Genomic DNA, 17511 nt, shown 5'->3' on the forward strand with positions numbered 1-17511 from the left:
CGCTTTTCCCCAGCTCCTCTCTATCCTGAGTCTAACATCTCTTTCTCTGTTTTCCCTCCCTCTTCCCCTTTTCTCTCAGTCCCTACATTTCTTACTTTCTCTTCCCTCTATGCCTCCCCTCGGCCCCAAATCTGGTATCTCCCTCTCTCTCTGAACTCCTCCTCCAAACACACACACGGTACCTCCCCCTCTCTGAACTCTATTCCCCCAATGGTCCAGCATTCCCCCCTCTCTTTGAAACCCCATCCTCATGTTCTACCATAACTGTATTTCTGGTGTCAGGTCAAAAACGCGCCGGGACAAAGGCGCACGCAGACAACTGAGTGCAATGCGGAGCCATGCGCCGAAGAAAATGACTGTTTTAAAGGACTCCGACGGGGGGGCGGGGGAACCCCCCACTTTACTTTATACAGATCGCGCCGCGTTGTGGGGGCGTTGTGGGGGGTTTGGGGGGTTGTAACCCCCCACATTTTACTGAAAACTTTACTTTTTCCCTAAAAAACAGGGAAACAGTTGTTTCTAGTATAATGAGGGGGGTTACAACCCCCCAAACCCCCCACAATGCCGCCGCAATCTGTATTAAGTAAAGTGGGGGGGTTCCCCAACAAAAAACCCCGTCGGAGCTCCTAAAAACACTCTTTTTCTTCGGCGCGCACTTCCGTCTTGCGCTCAGTTGTCGGCGCGCGCCTTTGTCTTCGGCGGTTTTGTCTATGAACCATATTTCTCCTTTGAGTCTAGAGCTCACGACCAGTGGCAGCAATTCACCTAAGCTGTTGGGGGCCAGCCTTGGAATCTTCCCTCTGTGGTTTCTCACCCCTGAGAAAACTACTACTACTACTAATCACTTATATAGTACTGAAAGGTGTGCGCAGCGCTGTACATTTTAACATATATAGCTGGTCCCTGCTCAGAAGAGCTTACAATCTAACTTGGACAAACAGACATGACATATAGGGTTGGGGATGCAGAACCCAAGGTGAGAGGAGTTAGGAGTCGAAAGCACTCTCAAAGGCTTTTAACTGGGCCTTGAACACTGCCTGAGACAGAGCTCACTGTAGGGATTCAGGCAGCTTGTTCCAAGCATATGGTGCAGTAAGGCAGAAGGGATGGAGTCTGGAGGCGGAATACCACAGTGTAGATGAATTGCTGCTGCTGCTGCTGCTGCTGCCAGCAAGCTCTAGAATCAAAGGAAAGACACTGTTTAACATAGAATATAAAGGGTCAATGTCAGAGAAAGAGGGGAGATGCCAGGGTGCAATATAGACATCTACATTCTTTTTTAGGATAGGTACCTCTTAGGTGCCCTCAGAGCACCTATTTAAGAATGCCAATTATAGAATATCCTTCATTATAACTACTTTTTTACTTCTTTTATTTATTTTTTATTTATTTATTTAATTTTCTCCCAGGAGAGCTCAGAACAGTTTATATGAATTATTCAGGTACTCAAGTATTTTTCCCTTTTTACTTCTTTTATTTACTCCATTTTAGGTCTTACGCTCTGTTTCCCCCTATTCAGCAGGACCATTTTCTGTTTTTTTAAACTGTAGTCCTCCTCCCCCATTTAAAGCAATAGGCACCCCCTATAAATTTCTTTTGTGCAGTGTCTTCGGGGTTACTCTTACCCTCCAGTTCAGAATCCAGCTACACTCTATAAATAGTTTGCCTCCAAAACCACAAAGGCCTTATGATTTGTTGGCAAAACATACATCATATAGCCTAGTCTTCTCCTGACCCTGATGCTATTCTCTCATGCTTCTGACAGTTCCTGGACTCGATGTGTTGTCTTGAGAGTAATAGCTCATGACAATATGTGGGGCACATTTGATGCACACAAACAGAATTGCTCATTTGGGCATGTTAAAGTTTGAAAGGTTCATACAGAGGTGTTCACGTTTCACATGCAGACATCCTGCTAATTCTAGCCTCACCCAATCGCACTGTACACATTCACTCAGTGTTAGAGGCAATAAACAAGCTGGCTGTCATATTTCTTGAAGGCCTTTGCATCACATGCAACCATTACTGCATAATTGAACTGTACAATTATCCCTCAGGCCCAAAGTGTTTCAAGACTCAATAGAAGCATTAAGGTAATTATGTGGCTGATTAATTAACAGTACTAAAGTGAAATGATTGCAATATTCTTTGTTAGCTCTTTAGCTGTTAAGGTCACCTTAGTTTACAAAGTGGTTTGAACTTTCTAATTGATAGCATAACAAAAAAAATATACTGTATAGATAGTAAGTCATTGGCAGGGCAATATCGCTAGCACCCATCCTATTCCCTCTTTTTACTTGCTCCCATTCCACTGTGTTCTGAGATTTGTAGCTATTGGAGAGGGAGCACAACCTCCACAGTACTTGAGAAACCAGGCATGGATCAGGCCAATATGATTGATGTGTATTGGGTAGCTGTAATATTTTTTGGAGCTCAGGGGTCATCCCCTCAGTAGCTACTCACATCCCTGATTTATCAGGAGCTTGAGCACAGGCTGTTTGGTTCCTTCCTAGCTTGGCCGGCTACATGGTCCTCACCCCGTAGCGGCAAGAAAGTTCTCAGGTGTTGAGGTTCAGTATATCATCAGTCCAATTGGCAGCCCGAAGATCAAGTTCATAGAGAAAACCTATGAGGTAGAGTTTGTCTCCATGTTCCATTTGTTCCAGCTGCACTTCTAAGCTGAGGCAGGCAGGCAAGCACCAAATGGCTATTATAGTCTAAGGGTAAAATCTGGAGGGGTCTGGAAAAATGAAATTTGAGGGTTTCTGGGGCCAGAGCTAGGGTTCCCCTCTTCCAAAACCCCTATCCCTGTAATTTATGAATTTCCGAGGAGCCACCCACCCTCCCCCCCCCCCACAGATTTCTTTCTACTGTCATGAAGAAATTTGCACACAGTTATGTGCAAGACTTTTTATAGTTCCATAGTTTATTAAAATTTGATTAAACGCTTTACATAAAATGCAAAGCATTGTACAATAAAAGTTGTTTAAAATATAATTAGGGAACAAACTACAAATAATAAACATAGTCGTACGAGCCAAACCAATTTGAGGGGGAGGAGGTTTGGAAAACAAAAGGGAAAAAAGGGAAGAACTATAATATGTAAGAAAAGAAAACATAAACGGGAAGAAACAGTAGGGTATGATAGGGTAGGGATTGGTAGAGAGAGAAGAAAAAAAAAGTGAAAAAATCCTAGATAAAGATTGTGTAAAAGGATTAATCAGTTGTAGGCATCTTTAAAAAGAAAGCATTTTAAACTACTCTTGAATTTATCCATATTATGTTTTGTTCTGATGTTTAGAGGGAGAGACTTGCAAATTGAAGGAGCAGTGACCGAAAAAATAGAACCCCAATGGATGCCAATGATTTTTAGTGATGGGACATTAAGAGTGTTTTGTGAGGCGGCAGCAAGTTTTTAGCGAGTGATTCCAGCTGCCATTTTACCCTTCCACTGCCATGTACCTACAGACCTCCAAACAGACTGGAGTATTTGCCTATCTCTGTGAAGAATATAGCAATTGTGTAAACATATAATGGGAGGCTCTCAAAAAATAAGATCTTCATGATAACTAACTTACACCAAACTCAAGATCTTTTAATCATAAAAATATTGTTAAATAGTGACCACAGTGCTCAGTTAAAGTAACACCTAAACACTGGTAAAGGTGTTAGCAAACACATCATAGCACTCCCTATCTGACAGTTTTACAAAGAAATCTAATAGTCACGGACCTGTTTGAGAACAGGGCAGTCTGTTCTCAATCAGGTCCGTGAACCCACTATATATAAAGGCACATGGCAGACCTCACAGCAAACCAAGAAGAAAACCACAGCATGATGGCTGAAACATCGGTTCTTTCTACACAGACGCGGCAAGACCCAGAAACCTACTACAATCAGGTTTAGGTGTTACTTTAACTGAGCACTATGGTCACTATTTAACAATATTTTTTATGATTAAAATATAGTTCTTGAATTGGGTATAAGAATATAGCAATCTCATATTCCTATAGACCTCCAATAGACTAAAGCTAATCAACCTTGACAACTTGGGATGGTTTCAACTTATTTATTCTTAATTAAACCCTTTGGCCCTTTAATAAGGACCTGATGAGGCACCAGAATTTAATTCACCTTGCTCTAATTATAGCATAATCAGGGCACCTAGAACATGTTTAAATTTTTGTACTGAAGAGAGATTATTAGCGTTTCAAAATTGATATGTTCATTAAGAACATAAAAATAGCCTTACTGGGTCAGACCAATGGTCCATCAAACCCAGTAGCCCATTCTCACAGTGGCCAATCCAGGTCACTAGTACCTTGCCAAAACCCAAGGTGTAGCAATATTCTATGCTACCAATACTCTCTAAAATTGAAAGGGGATAGATTCCGTACAATCATAAGGAAGTTCTTCACCCAGAGAGTGGTAAATAACTGGAACGCTCTTCCAGAGTCTGTCATAGGGGAAAACACCCTCCAGGGATTCAAGACAAAGTTAGACAACTTCCTGCTGAACCGGAACGTACGCAGGTAGGGCTAGTCTCAGGGCGCTGGTCTTTGACCAGAGAGCCGCCACGTGAGCGGACTGCTGGGCATGATTGACCACTGGTCTGACCCAGCAGCGGCAATTCTTATGTTCTTAGGGCAAGCAGTGGATTCCCCATGTCTTTCTCAATAATAGACTATGGACTTTTCCTCCAGGAACTTGTCTAAACCTTTCTTAAAACCAGCTACGCTATCCGCTATTACCACATCCTCTGGCAATGTGTTCCAGAGTTTAACTATTCTCTGAATGAAAAAAAATTTCCTCCTATTGGTTTTAAGATTATTTCCCTGTAACTTCATCGACTGTCCCCTAGTCTTTGTAATTTTTGACGGACTGAAAAATCGATCCACTGCCGTACAGAACAGCAGTTACAAAATCCAGCTCCCAAGAATTCATCACCAGATTCAGCTTAAGTAGAGGGTAACCAAATTTATGACAAATAGACTGATTAGAAAAACACACATGAAATTGTATCTCATGGATAACTGAAGAAAACCTGAAGGCCAGACCTGCTGGGGGGTTCTTGAAATTCTGATTTAGGAACCACTGTTGTAGGGGAACATGGAAGAGACCATGCTTTTTGCCAGTGACCTGGAGTCCCAGATAAGTGATATTCAGTCTGGGTGACAGTAGTGTAAAAAAAACTTTATTAATTTCTTTCCTCAAAACCAACAAGCTGCGTATATGGTGATTGATCAAGACCTCAGTACTGGGAAGACTATAATGGTGTTTCACAGTTTTTACCCCGGGCTGTAACGATTCATGTGACCAGCACCAAACGAATACCTAAATGAGTCTGCAATATACATCAAAAGTCTTGTCTTGATTGCAAATATATATATCTTCATGAAAATACTGTTTTATATTATTTTACACACAGCGCTCTTTTGAGTGAAAAGGAATAAAAAAATGCTTATAAGCAATCCACAAACTAATTTATCAAAAAAAATATATTATCCTTCAATATACAGTGGTGCCTCGCATAACGGACGCCTCGCACAGCGAACGCTGCGCATAACGAACTTTTTGTCTTGCTCCCTATAACGAACTTCGTTTCACACAACGAAGTCGCCCGAGGGGCCCGGGGGGGGGCGGAACTACTCTCGCCGCTTCCTAATGTGAGCCGGGAACAGCAGCACCCTCCTGTCTGAATGTAGTGTTCCATCATCTCCCTCCACCTTACCTTAGATGCCGAGTTTTCCGGCTTTCTTTTTCGGCCAGCCACACACTTTCAAAGAGCAGCACATGCGCGCATGCTCTGTTGTTCAATCTTCTCCTCTGACGCAACCGGAAACCGGAAGTTGCAGGAGAGGAGAACATTGATCAACTTCAGCAGCTGCGCGTGCACAGCTTTTTGAAAGCATGCGGCTGGGTGAAAAAGAAAGCTGGCAAACTCTGCATATAAGGTGAGGTGGAGGGAGGGAAATGTAGGGCTGCAGAACGAATTATTTTGTTTTACATGTATTCTTATGGGAAAACGCGTTTCACACAACGAACGTTTCACATAACAAACTTGCTCCTGGAACGGATTAAGTTCGTTGTGTGAGGCACCACTGTATAGTAATGAAACTGAAGCAGTGAGAAAAACTTAACTGAGTCCCACAGAAGTGTTGTTACTACTCGACAGAGCTCCGTTTCGCTTGCTTCATCAGGAGCAGAAATGGGTGCATGTCCGTGAAAAATGCATATAGAACGGCAGCGATCCTTCGCTGCTATAGTGTTCAGATGAACACTATAGCAGCAAAGGATCTCTGCCAATAGGGATGTACATGAGTGGAATGCAGGTGAACGCACAGATGTACTTGTAAATTAGAGAATACAAGAACTTATAAATTATAGAATACAAGAACTTAAACTTGTTCCTGCATATACATAGTTGAGGACATTGAAGCCGTCTGCGCAATGTGCAGTGGTAGCGAAAAGGGCAAACAGAATGCTAAGAATGATTAAGAAGGGGATCACGAACAGATCGGAGAAGGTTATCATGCCACTATACTGGGTCATGGTACACCCTCACCTGGAATACTGCGTCCAGCACTGGTCACCGTACATGAAGAAGGACACAGTACTACTCAAAAGGGTCCAGAGAAGAGCGACTAAAATGGTCAAGGGGCTGGAGGAGTTGCCGTACAGTGAGAGATTGGAGAAACTGGGCCTCTTCTCCCTTGAAAAGAGGAGACTGAGAGGGGACATGATCAAAATGTTCAAGATACTGAAGAGAATAGACTTAGTAGATAAAGACAGATTGTTCACTCTCTCCAAGGTAGAGAGAACAAGAGGGCACTCTCTAAAGTTAAAAGGAGATAGATTCCGTACAAACGTAAGGAAGTTCTTCTTCACCCAGAGAGTGGTGGATAACTGGAATGTTCTTCCGGAGTCTGTTATAGAGGAAAACACCCTCCAGGGATTCAAGACAAAGCTAGACAAGTTCCTGCTAAACCGGAACATAAGCAGGTAGGACTAGTCTCAGTTAGGGCACTGGTCTTTGACCTAGGGGCCGCCCTGTGAGCGGACTGCTGGGCACGATGGACCGCTGGTGTGACCCAGCAGTGGCAATTCTTTTGTTCTTATGTTCACTTAAATGTGCATGTATTTGTGACTACATATGCTAGTATTCTACAAAGAAAAGTTGAAAATGAGGCGTGTCAAGATGGCGACGATGTGAGGAGCAGTGAGAGACGCGCTGAGATCTCTCTGAGTTTGCTTAACTCTGACAATAATTATACCTCGATGCCCCATACAAAGAGGAAAGGGGTGGTTAAGGGTCCTTCCCCACCGGCCCTGGCGTCCACCCCGCTGCAGCAAACTATGGACCGCTCTTTTTCTGCTCTTCCGGCACCTGTAATTTCCGGAGTGGAGAGCCTGGCTTTGGGCGGCGAGGTGAGTGAGTCGCTTGACCTTTCGGGCATTGAAACATCTTTGTCTCCTCCGGTTGCCCTCACACCTCCATGTCCAGCGACCGCCGAGACGCTGAGGCGAGAGATACGCGATCCCGGAAGTGGATGCGCGGGGGTCTCCTGACGAGGGCACAGCATCCGAGCCTGGTCAGCTGATGGAAGCAAGCAAGAGTGGGGAGAATTTGTCTTCACCGACGGAGGTTTCCTTGCACAATATCTGGTCTTTGCTTCAGCGGAAGGAGACAAAAATGGAAAAATCGTCTGAGAACATAAGAACATATGCAATTCCTCCACTGGGTCAGACCTGAGGTCCATCATGCCCAACAGTCCGCTCACGTGGCGGCCCAACAGGTTCAGGACCTGTGCATTAATCTTCTACCTATACCCCTCTATCCCCTTTTCCTGCAGGAAATTGTCCAATCCTTTCTTAAACCCCAGTATCGTACTCTGCCCTATTATGTCCTCTGGAAGTGCATTCCAGGTGTCCACCACACGTTTGGTAAAGAAAAACTTCCTAGCATTCGTTTTGAATCTGTCCCCTTTCAACTTTTCTGAATGCCCTCTTGTTCTCTTATTTTTCAAAAGTTTGAAGAGTCTGTCCCTCTCTACTCTCTCTTCGCCCTTCATGATCTTGTAAGTCTCTATCATATCTCCTCTAAGTCTCCTCTTCTCCATGGTAAAGAGACCCAGTTTCTCCAATCTCTCAGCGTATGAAAGGTTTTCCATCCCTTTTATCAGACGTGTAGCTCTCCTTTGAACCCTCTCGAGTAACGCCATATCCTTTTTAAGGTACGGCAACCAGTACTGGACGCAGTACTCCAGATGCGGTTGCACCATCGCCCGATACAACGGCAGGATAACTTCTTTCGTTCTGGTTGTAATACCCTTCTTGATTATACCTAGCATTTTATTCGCTCTCTTAGCGACCGCTGCGCACTGTGCCGTCAGCTTCATTGTCATGTCCACCATTACCCCCAAGTCCCTTTCTTGGGTACTCTCATTCAATAAGATCCCTCCCATCGTGTAGTTGTGCCTCGGGTTTCTGCTTCCCACATGTAATACTTTACATTTCTCAATGTTGAACTTCATCTGCCATCTCGTCGCCCATTCTTCTAATTTGTTCAAGTCCCTTTGCAATTCTTCGCAGTCCTCTTTTTTCCGAGCTCCACTAAATAGTTTGGTGTCATCCGCAAATTTTACTATCTCACACTTCGTCCCTGTTTCTAGATCATTTATGAATATATTAAATAGCAGTAGCCCGAGCACCGAGCCCTGCGGAACACCACTCATAACCTTCCTCCAGTCCGAGTAGTGGCCCTTCACTCCTACCCTCTGTTTCCTATCCACCAACCAGTTTCTGATCCATCTGTATACGTCTCCTTCCACCCCATGGCTCTTCAGCTTCCGGAGTAGACGTTCATGAGGCACCTTGTCAAAAGCTTTTTGGAAATCTAGGTATATGATGCCACGGGGTCTCCTCTGTCCATCCGTTTGTTAATTCCTTCGAAGAAGTATAATAAGTTAGTTAGGCACGATCTCCCCTTGCAGAAACCATGTTGGCTGGTTATCAGAAGGTCGTTTCTTTCAAAATGTTCATCGATGTTTTCTTTTATCAGTGCTTCCGCCATTTTCCCTGGTACCGAGGTCAGACTAACTGGTCTGTAGTTTCCCAGGTCACCTCTTGATCCCTTCTTAAAGATGGGTGTAATGTTGGCCATCTTCCAATCCTCCGGGATCCCGCCTGTTTTCAGGGATAGGTTGCAAATTTGCTGCAATAGTCCCGCTATCTCCTCCTTTAATTCCTTCAGAACCCTTGGATAGATTCCGTCCAGACCCGGGGATTTGTCAGTTTTTAATTTTTCTATCTACCTGCGCACATCTTTAAGGCTCACTTCCATGGTTGTTAATTTCCCTGCTTGATTTCCATAGTACAATTGCTCAGGTTCCGGTATGTTGGTTGTATCTTCGTTTGTAAATACAGACGAAAAGAACATGTTACGTCTTTCCGTGACTTCTTTCTCCTCCTTCACCACTCCCTTCCTGTCTCCGTCATCCAGTGGTCCCACCTCCTCCCTTGCCGGCTGCTTCCCTTTAACATATCTAAAAAACGGTTTGAAATTTCGTGCTTCCTTGGCTAGCCTCTCTTCATACTCTCTTTTGGCTTTTCGAACCACACGGTGACATTCTTTCTGATACATCCTGTGCTCTTTCCAGTTCCCCTCAGTTTTGTCCTTCTTCCATTTCTTGAATGAATTTTTCTTATTGCCTATCGCTTTCTTCACTATTTTAGTTATCCACGCCGGGTCTTTTGTTTGACTCTTTTTGCACCCCTTTCTGAATCTGGGGATATACAGATTTTGCGCCTCGTTCACCATGTCCTTGATAAAAGACCAGGCATGTTTGCCATTTTTTGGAAGTGTTCCTAAGTTTCTTCCTTATCATTTCCCTCATTGCTTCGTAGTTTCCTTTCCTGAAGTTAAAACTTGTCGCTATGGTTCTCTTTCCTTTCGGTATTCCTACTTCAACCTTGAACTTGATCATATTATGATCACTGTTTCCCAACGGTCCCACTACTTCCACTTCTTTTGCACTCTCGCTTCATCTCGGCTTCCATTTCTTCATCGATATCTCCGGTTTGCCCAGGTGGATGATAGTATAGGCCCACCTTTATTTCAGGCCCTTTGCTTCCCAGTATTTTAACCCATTACGATTCCAGCTTGTTAGTTGTCTCTGCTGAGTAGATTCTTGTCGATTGTATGTTTTCTTTTATGTATAGGGCTATTCCACCTCCTTTCTGTCCTGACCTATCCTGGTGATAGAGCTTGTACCCCGGCAGTGCTGTATCTCATTTGCTTTCCTCATTCCACCATGTTTCAGAGATTCCAATGATGTCTATGTCCTCTGCATTGGCAATGACTTCTAATTCCCCCATTTTGTTTCTTAGGCTCCTTGCATTAGTATATATGCAATTTAGATCCTGGTATTGTGATTTCTTCATTGCCTTTCCCTGTGCTTCGGTTTTTAGTTTCTTCTCTTTTGTTACAAGCCTTCTAACCTCTTCTTCTTGGTTAGATGACTCCTGTAATTTGTCCCTTGTTTCTTCCCAGCCTTTATTCCCCTTAGTATCTTCATGGGATACCTTCTTCCGAATGGTCGATGCTTAGTCGACTGTCGGCTTTCCCCTTCCTTTTAGTTTAAAGTCTGTTATATTCCTCTCTTGACGTTGTTTGCTAGAAGTTTAGTTCCTGCCGCACTCAGGTGCAGTCTATCTCTCCTGTAGAGCTTGCTCTTGACCAGAACGTTGTCCAGTTCTTCACAAAGTGGAATCCTTCTTCCTCATACCATTTCCTCATCTACGCATTTATTGATTGTAGTTCCTCTTGCCTTTTCACATCTGCCCTCAGTACCGGTAGGATCTCTGAGAACGCTATCTTCTGGGTCCTCATCTTCAGCGTCCTTCCCAGAATCTTGAACTGGCGCTAAATATCAAGAAAACAAAAATTATGATCTTTAATTGGAAAAACAATCTTAATCTCAAATCCCCATTTATTCTAAATAATACTATAGAGATTGTTCACAATCTAAAAATTTTGGGAGTTATAATCGACGATAAACTGATTTTCCATGAACATATCAATAATATAGTCAAATCCTGCTTCTATAAACTGCGGCTAATAAGATCGATCTCTAAATTCTTGGAACCTAAATCTCGTAACATTCTCATCCATTCTTTAGTTATATCAAAGATCGATTATTGTAATTCCTTATTAATTAACATCACTCAAAAAGAAAAACGACGTCTTCAAATCATACAAAATACCGCTATCAAATTGATTTACAATGCAAAGAAATTTGATCACGTTACACCTTTATTGATCGAAGCTCATTGGCTTCCTATAAGCCATCGTATTTTATATAAGGTATTGTTGCTTATATTTAAAACTCTAACCTACCATGAGCCCCAGTTTGTATCAAGAATGTTAATCCCTTACAACCCCATTCGTTCTTTAAGATCATCCTCCCAAAATTTGTTAGTCATACCCTCTTTGAAAACAATAGGAACAAGAAGATCAGACATGTTCTCTGTCATGGGCCCACAATGGTGGAATTCTCTTCCTCAATACATTACCATCGAAAGAGATTTACATTCTTTTAAAAAATCCTTGAAAACATACCTTTTTAAAGATGCTTTTAATTCTTAATATTATTTAATCTATTCTTTGCATTTTAAATTTTAATCTAACCCTTTCCCTATGTTTTTCCCCCTATATGTTTTCTTAACTAAGACAGATGTAATCTTTTCCCTCTCTCTCCCTCCACCTCAAGTTTGTCCTGTCTCAAATTATGTTATTGAGTTTTAATTTTACTCTTAATATTTTATGTTTTATTTTTGTACATCGCTTTGTAAACAGATTTAGCGATATATCAAATGTTAATAAACCTTGAACCTTGAACCTTGATCAGCGTGCTTCTTCTGTAGTCTCTCCTGATGACATCATTCATCTCCGCTCCTTCCAGGATCTTTCCAATTTTGTCCACGATGTCCTTGGTTCTCGCTCCTGGGAGGCAGGTCACCAGTCGATCCTCTCTCCCTCCTGCTATGTGGCTGTCCACATGCCTCAGGATCGAGTCTCCCACTAGGATTGCTGACTTACCCTTCTTCAATTTTCGCTTCGGTCTCAGGTCAATGTCCTCGGTGTGCTTCGCTCTTTCTTCCTCAGGGCATCGACTAGCCAATTTCTCCTCCTCTTGCGCTATTCATCTGTGGGTGTCTTCTTCTTCTTTGAGGTCATCTGCTTCTTGTTCTCCTTTCCATGTTGGTGTCGGTGCAACTTCATCTTTCATCTGAAGTTCATTTTCTTCCACCCTCCTCCTGTATGCTTCCTCAATGAATTTCTCGAGTTCCCTGACTTCCTCCTCAATGCGTCTCTCACTCATGAAGTCTTCAGCTGTCCTGGTTGGGTCTTCCGTGGTAAAAAGTCCTTGTAGTTCCTGTATCTTGTCCTCTAGTCACTTGACTTCCTTCTTCAAACTTTTCAGCTCCTGACACTGACCGCATACATATGACTGTCTCCCTTAGGGGAGGTAGTCATACATATGACAGTCTGTGCAGAATACTGGAAAGCTCATCTTCTGATTTCCCTCTGATTCCATTGTCGTTCCTGCTTTAAGATAACAGTTAAGATTACGTTGTGACCTGTAAGTGCCCTCTCTGCCTGCTTTGTGCCCCCTTTCTCTCTCCACCTGCTGCTGGTATCCTCTCTCTCTCTGCCTGCTGCTGGTGTCCTCTCTCTCTCCGCCTGCTGCTGGTGTCCTCTGTCTCTCTGCCTGCTGCTGGTGTCCTTTCTCTCTCTCTCTGCCTGCTGCTGGTGTCCTCTCTCTCTCTCTGGCTGCTGCTGATGTCCTCTCTCTCTCTCTCTCTCTCTCTCTCTGGCTGCTGCTGGTGTCCTCTCTCTCTCTGCCTGCTGCTAGTGATCTCTCTCTCCCTACCTTGCTGTCTTTTTCTTTAGTGTGCTGTCCCTACCTTACCTTTACTTGTGTGTGCTTCTTTTATGCCTGCCGCGTCCTTACTTGCTGTCCTTTTCTGCTGTCTTCTGGTGTTGATTCGGCCCTTCTTGAGGCTCTTCGCAAAGGCGCTCTCGCCGAACAGCTGCGCGCCGTTGGCTCCTCCCCTTTCAAGAGGGAGTTCGGCTGATGACCCTGTCGATGCGGTGGGGGTGGGCAGAACTTACTCTCGCCGCTGCCCCTAGCTATCCACTTGTCTCTGCCTCCCTCCTCTGCTCGTTGGTTTGCTGTTTAGCTTGCCTTTTCCTCCTCTCTCAGCTGCTTCTACCCTCCTCTCCTGCTGCTGCTGATCGCCGCGTGTGCCGTTGGCTCCTCCCCTTTCAAGGGGGAGTTCAGCTGATGACCCTGTCGACGCGGTGGGGGTGGGCGGAGCTTACTCTCGCCGCTGCCCCTAGCTATCCACTTGTCTCTGCCTCCCTCCTCTGCTCGTTGGTTTGCTATTTAGCTTGCCTTTTCCTCCTCTCTCAGCTGCTTCTACCCTCCTCTCCTGCTGCTGCTCCTCTCCTGCTGCTGGAGAAATTAGACTCATTGACTAAAACTGTGGAAACAATGAAATTGGACTCTGTGGCTCAAACTAAGCAGATGCAGGAGGAGATACTGCATTTACAACAGTTTAAGGTGACTTCTATTAAAGATAATACTTCTATACATAAAAAATTAGAGCAATTTGAAAACTTTAATAGACGCTTGAACCTCCGTATTTTAAATTTTCCCCAAATTCCGGGTATATTGCCCTTTGACTTATTGAAAAGATATTTGATTGAAAATTTAAAGATTTCCTCAAATTGTATTCCTCCAGTAAATAAAATTTACTATTTACCAAATAAGAAGATACCTGGAAGAGAAGGAGGAGAGAATGAGATTGAGAAAGATAAAAAAACAAAAAATAATGAAATAGAATTTGCTAATGTGACTGCTCTTCTTGAACAAACAATAACTTGACACTGATAGAGCTACGCTCTTAGTATCATTTGTTTTTGAGCAAGATGTGAATATGATTATGAAATTGTTCTTTAAAAACTCACAAAAGAGATTTGGGGGTACTGATTGACAGAACCCTAAAGCCTTCGGCACAATGCGCGGCAGCGGCGAAGAAAGCAAACCGGATGTTGGGCATGATTAAGAAGGGGATCACGAGTAGATCGGAAGATGTAATAATGCCACTTTATAGAGCAATGGTCAGACCGCAATTGGAATACTGTGTACAACACTGGTCTCTGTACCTCAAGAAATATATAACTCTGCTGGAGAGGGTACAGAGGAGAGCCACTAAACTTGTCAAGGGATTAGAGAATTTGAGCTACAAAGAGCGCCTTAGGAAATTGGGACTGTTTACCCTCGAGCAGAGAAGACTGAGAGGGGATTTAATAGAGACTTTTAAATTAATAAAATAGACCAAGAAGAAGCATTACTAACTTTTTCGGAGGTGACACGGATAAGAGGTCACAGACTAAAACTGAGTGGCAGCAGGTTCAGGACGAATGTCAGGAAGTTCTTTTTCACACAGCGAGTGCTGGGAATTTGGAATGCTCTCCCAGAGGATGTTGTGACAGAGATTACTGTTCTGGAATTCAAGCGCAAGTTGGATGCACACCTTCTTGCAAATCATATTGAGGGCTACGGAATATCTGGGTCTCCAATCAGGAGTAACTAAATGGGCCGCCGCGTGTGCGGATCACCGGACTGGATGGACCTCGGTCTGATCCGGTGAAGGCTTTTCTTATGTTCTTATGTTCTTATGGGGAACAGAAAATATGGATATACCCTGACGTCGCAAAGACTGCGAAATAACGGAGGAAAGAATTTCTTTCTATGCGTCAAGATACTATTAATTTGGGAGCAACTTTTCTTCTAGCATACCCCTGCAAATGCTTGGTTAAGTATTTGGGAGTCAAATACACATTTTTTTCTCCAAACCATCTGAAGGAATTCTTGGATGTGAAGAAGATCATCAAGGACTGAGGGATAACGAAATTTTAATCTGGTGCTTAGATACATTAAGCCTATTTGTTAATTAAATTCTTCTTTAATTTTTCTCTCATATATTTTCTTGATTGACCACCCCCCTAAAATTGTGGTCTAAGAAGGGGATAAAGAAATACTTTTTATTTCTATAAGTATGAGTTTATAATACATCTGTGCTGTTTTTGCCTCCCTGTGTTTATTGTAGCATGATATATTCATGTAAATTTTGTTGAATAAGAAATAAATAATTAAAAAAAAGAAAAAAAGAAAAGTTGGTGCCTACTTTTTTTATAGAATGGGCTTCAAGTATATGCTGTGCCTAGTGCCATACAATTATCCAAGATCACTCATGTACATCATTCTATTATGTGGATGACATTCAAACCTTCTGTTGTATCACTGACTTTTCTTCCATCACTGATCTCAATGACTGTCTTACTCATGTCTCAACCTGGCTAAAGTCCAATCATCTTTTCTTGAATTCTGCTAAATGTGAATCTACTCTATTTTCTATGCCTTGTGATTCTGCACCCCCCCCCCCTCCCACCTTTCCCTTTATAGATGGTCACCTTCTCCCCTACAAGGAATCCACCAAAATTCTATGTATTCACTTTGTCTCAAAGCTTACTTTCAAGCTTCAAATAGACAGCTCCTGGCTGGTTAAATCACTTGTTCAAGGCTTACGCATTATATTAAGCAGCTCTTTAACCAGATGCGCCTCTGAAAATATCTGACTACTGCTCAACTCAAAACCAGCTATTTGGGGAGCATTCTGGGGTGGAGTCAGCACATAGCCTATTAATTGCCAATATTTAGCACTTAACCAGCCATGGTTACTACATAAATAGGACCGCATGTAAGTCAGTCCTACATTTATGTGGTTTATCATAGCCAGTTAAATGCTGAATATCACACTAACATGCTATGATTTTGCTAGCTCCATAAACCTGGGAATTCAATGCCAGAGCCCAGTTGTGGCATCGAAATTCTAGAGATAATGCTGACAGCGATCAGCAAAATGCTGATCACTGCTAGCTGAATATCTGGCCCAAAGATTATAAGATTCTATAATATATGCTTTCATAATTTAGATGCAAGCATTGGCACCAGCTCTATGGCAGTGTAAGTGCTCATGTCTGAAATATACACTGTAAATATTCATCTCTCTGCAAAGGGAACTTGTATACTGCCTTTTTGTTGCTTTGGCATTTCAAAGCTGACATTCAAAGTGGTGGGCACTGGAGGATTAAGTGACTTGCCCAGGGTCACAAGGCACAGCACTGGGATTTGATCTTACAACCTCTACAGCCCTTCCCATGCAGCATTCCCCTTTGTGTCCCTGTTCCTATGCTCCCATCCATGCCCACTTTTTCCCTGTGTTCAGCTTCTCCCCTCTCTTACTCCCTTACATCAATGTGTCTCTCACCCTCTCTCTTTCCTCCCTCCCTCCGCTATGTTCAATATTTCACTCCCTCTTCCTTCATCTCCTTGACTCAGCTTCTCTCATTCCCTTCCCTTCTCTCTCTTCTTCTCTGCAGGTCCTGCACCTCTCTCTCTTCACTTGAGTCCAATACCTCTATCCCCTCCCTTCAGCACCCAGGTGTGGGTCTAGCACTTCTCCCTTTCTGCCAGCTCCAGTCTCCCCACCACATGGGCCCAGCATCTCTTTCCCTCGCCCCCTCCTCCCCCCAATCTCCAGACCAGATCTAGCACCTCTGTCTCCCTTCCCTTCAGCTCTAGCTCTGGGGCCAGATAGTCAGCAGCACCCCTGCCCCCCACCCACATATACACACACAATGGGTCCAGCAACCCAAGCAATCCCCCATTCATTGGTGCACCAGCCTCAGCAAACCCTCCTCCATGGTAAAAACAACCCATCAACTTCATAAATGTTTAAATAACCAATTCTCCAGGACCTCAGCGACACCATATTTTTCTCTAAGAAACCCCGGACACATGACCCTGTCCTGTTCCACCTCCAGCCCCACCCTGTTCTGCCCCAAGCCCCGCCCCCACAAAGCCTCCTCTCTTCTTCCTGATGAGCTCGCATCTGGAGGGCCTGGAGCATGTGCATGTGTGTGTGACATTATCCGCGCATGCTCAGAGGCCCTCCAGGTGTGGATAAATGTTGGGTTTTGAAAAGTCCATCCAGGAGCCAGGACAGTCGTCTAAAAAAAGGACATGTCCAGGTTTTTCTGGATGTCTGGTAGCCCTAGGTTTTAAGGTGGCTCTGTCACTGTGAGGGGGTGCAATTAAGGGAGAGGAGCAGCATCCTATACACTCTTTCATATATTCTTCTGTAGCATTTCTAACCAAACAGAGATCAGAAGATCAAACCCAGGTCCCTCCACATTGTAGGATGCAGCACTGCTACTGAGCCATCAGGTTTGGTTCTTCTGCTGAGCCATATGTGGTACCCTCTACTTTTCAACTATATTTCAATGTCATCACTCCAGTTTCTTCTCCCCCCCCCTCCCAAACTGACGTAAAAAAATATTGAAAGGAGTTCTTAGTTGCACAGAACACCTCATTATAA

At 43.6% G+C, this 17511-nt stretch overlaps 1 long non-coding RNA gene across 1 annotated transcript in view; it reads right to left on the bottom strand.

The window, feature by feature from the left end:
• Window positions 1-1056: 1056 nt before the first annotated feature.
• Window positions 1057-17511, bottom strand: part of LOC117362394 — a 34979-nt gene continuing 18524 nt past the window's right edge. Inside the window, exon 3 of the long non-coding RNA XR_004539874.1 lies at window positions 1057-1177. This is a non-coding gene — a long non-coding RNA (uncharacterized LOC117362394). The remainder of the gene's footprint in view (window positions 1178-17511) is intronic.

This window comes from Geotrypetes seraphini, chromosome 6, assembly GCF_902459505.1.
Source record: "Geotrypetes seraphini chromosome 6, aGeoSer1.1, whole genome shotgun sequence".
Lineage (NCBI taxonomy): Eukaryota > Metazoa > Chordata > Amphibia > Gymnophiona > Dermophiidae > Geotrypetes > Geotrypetes seraphini.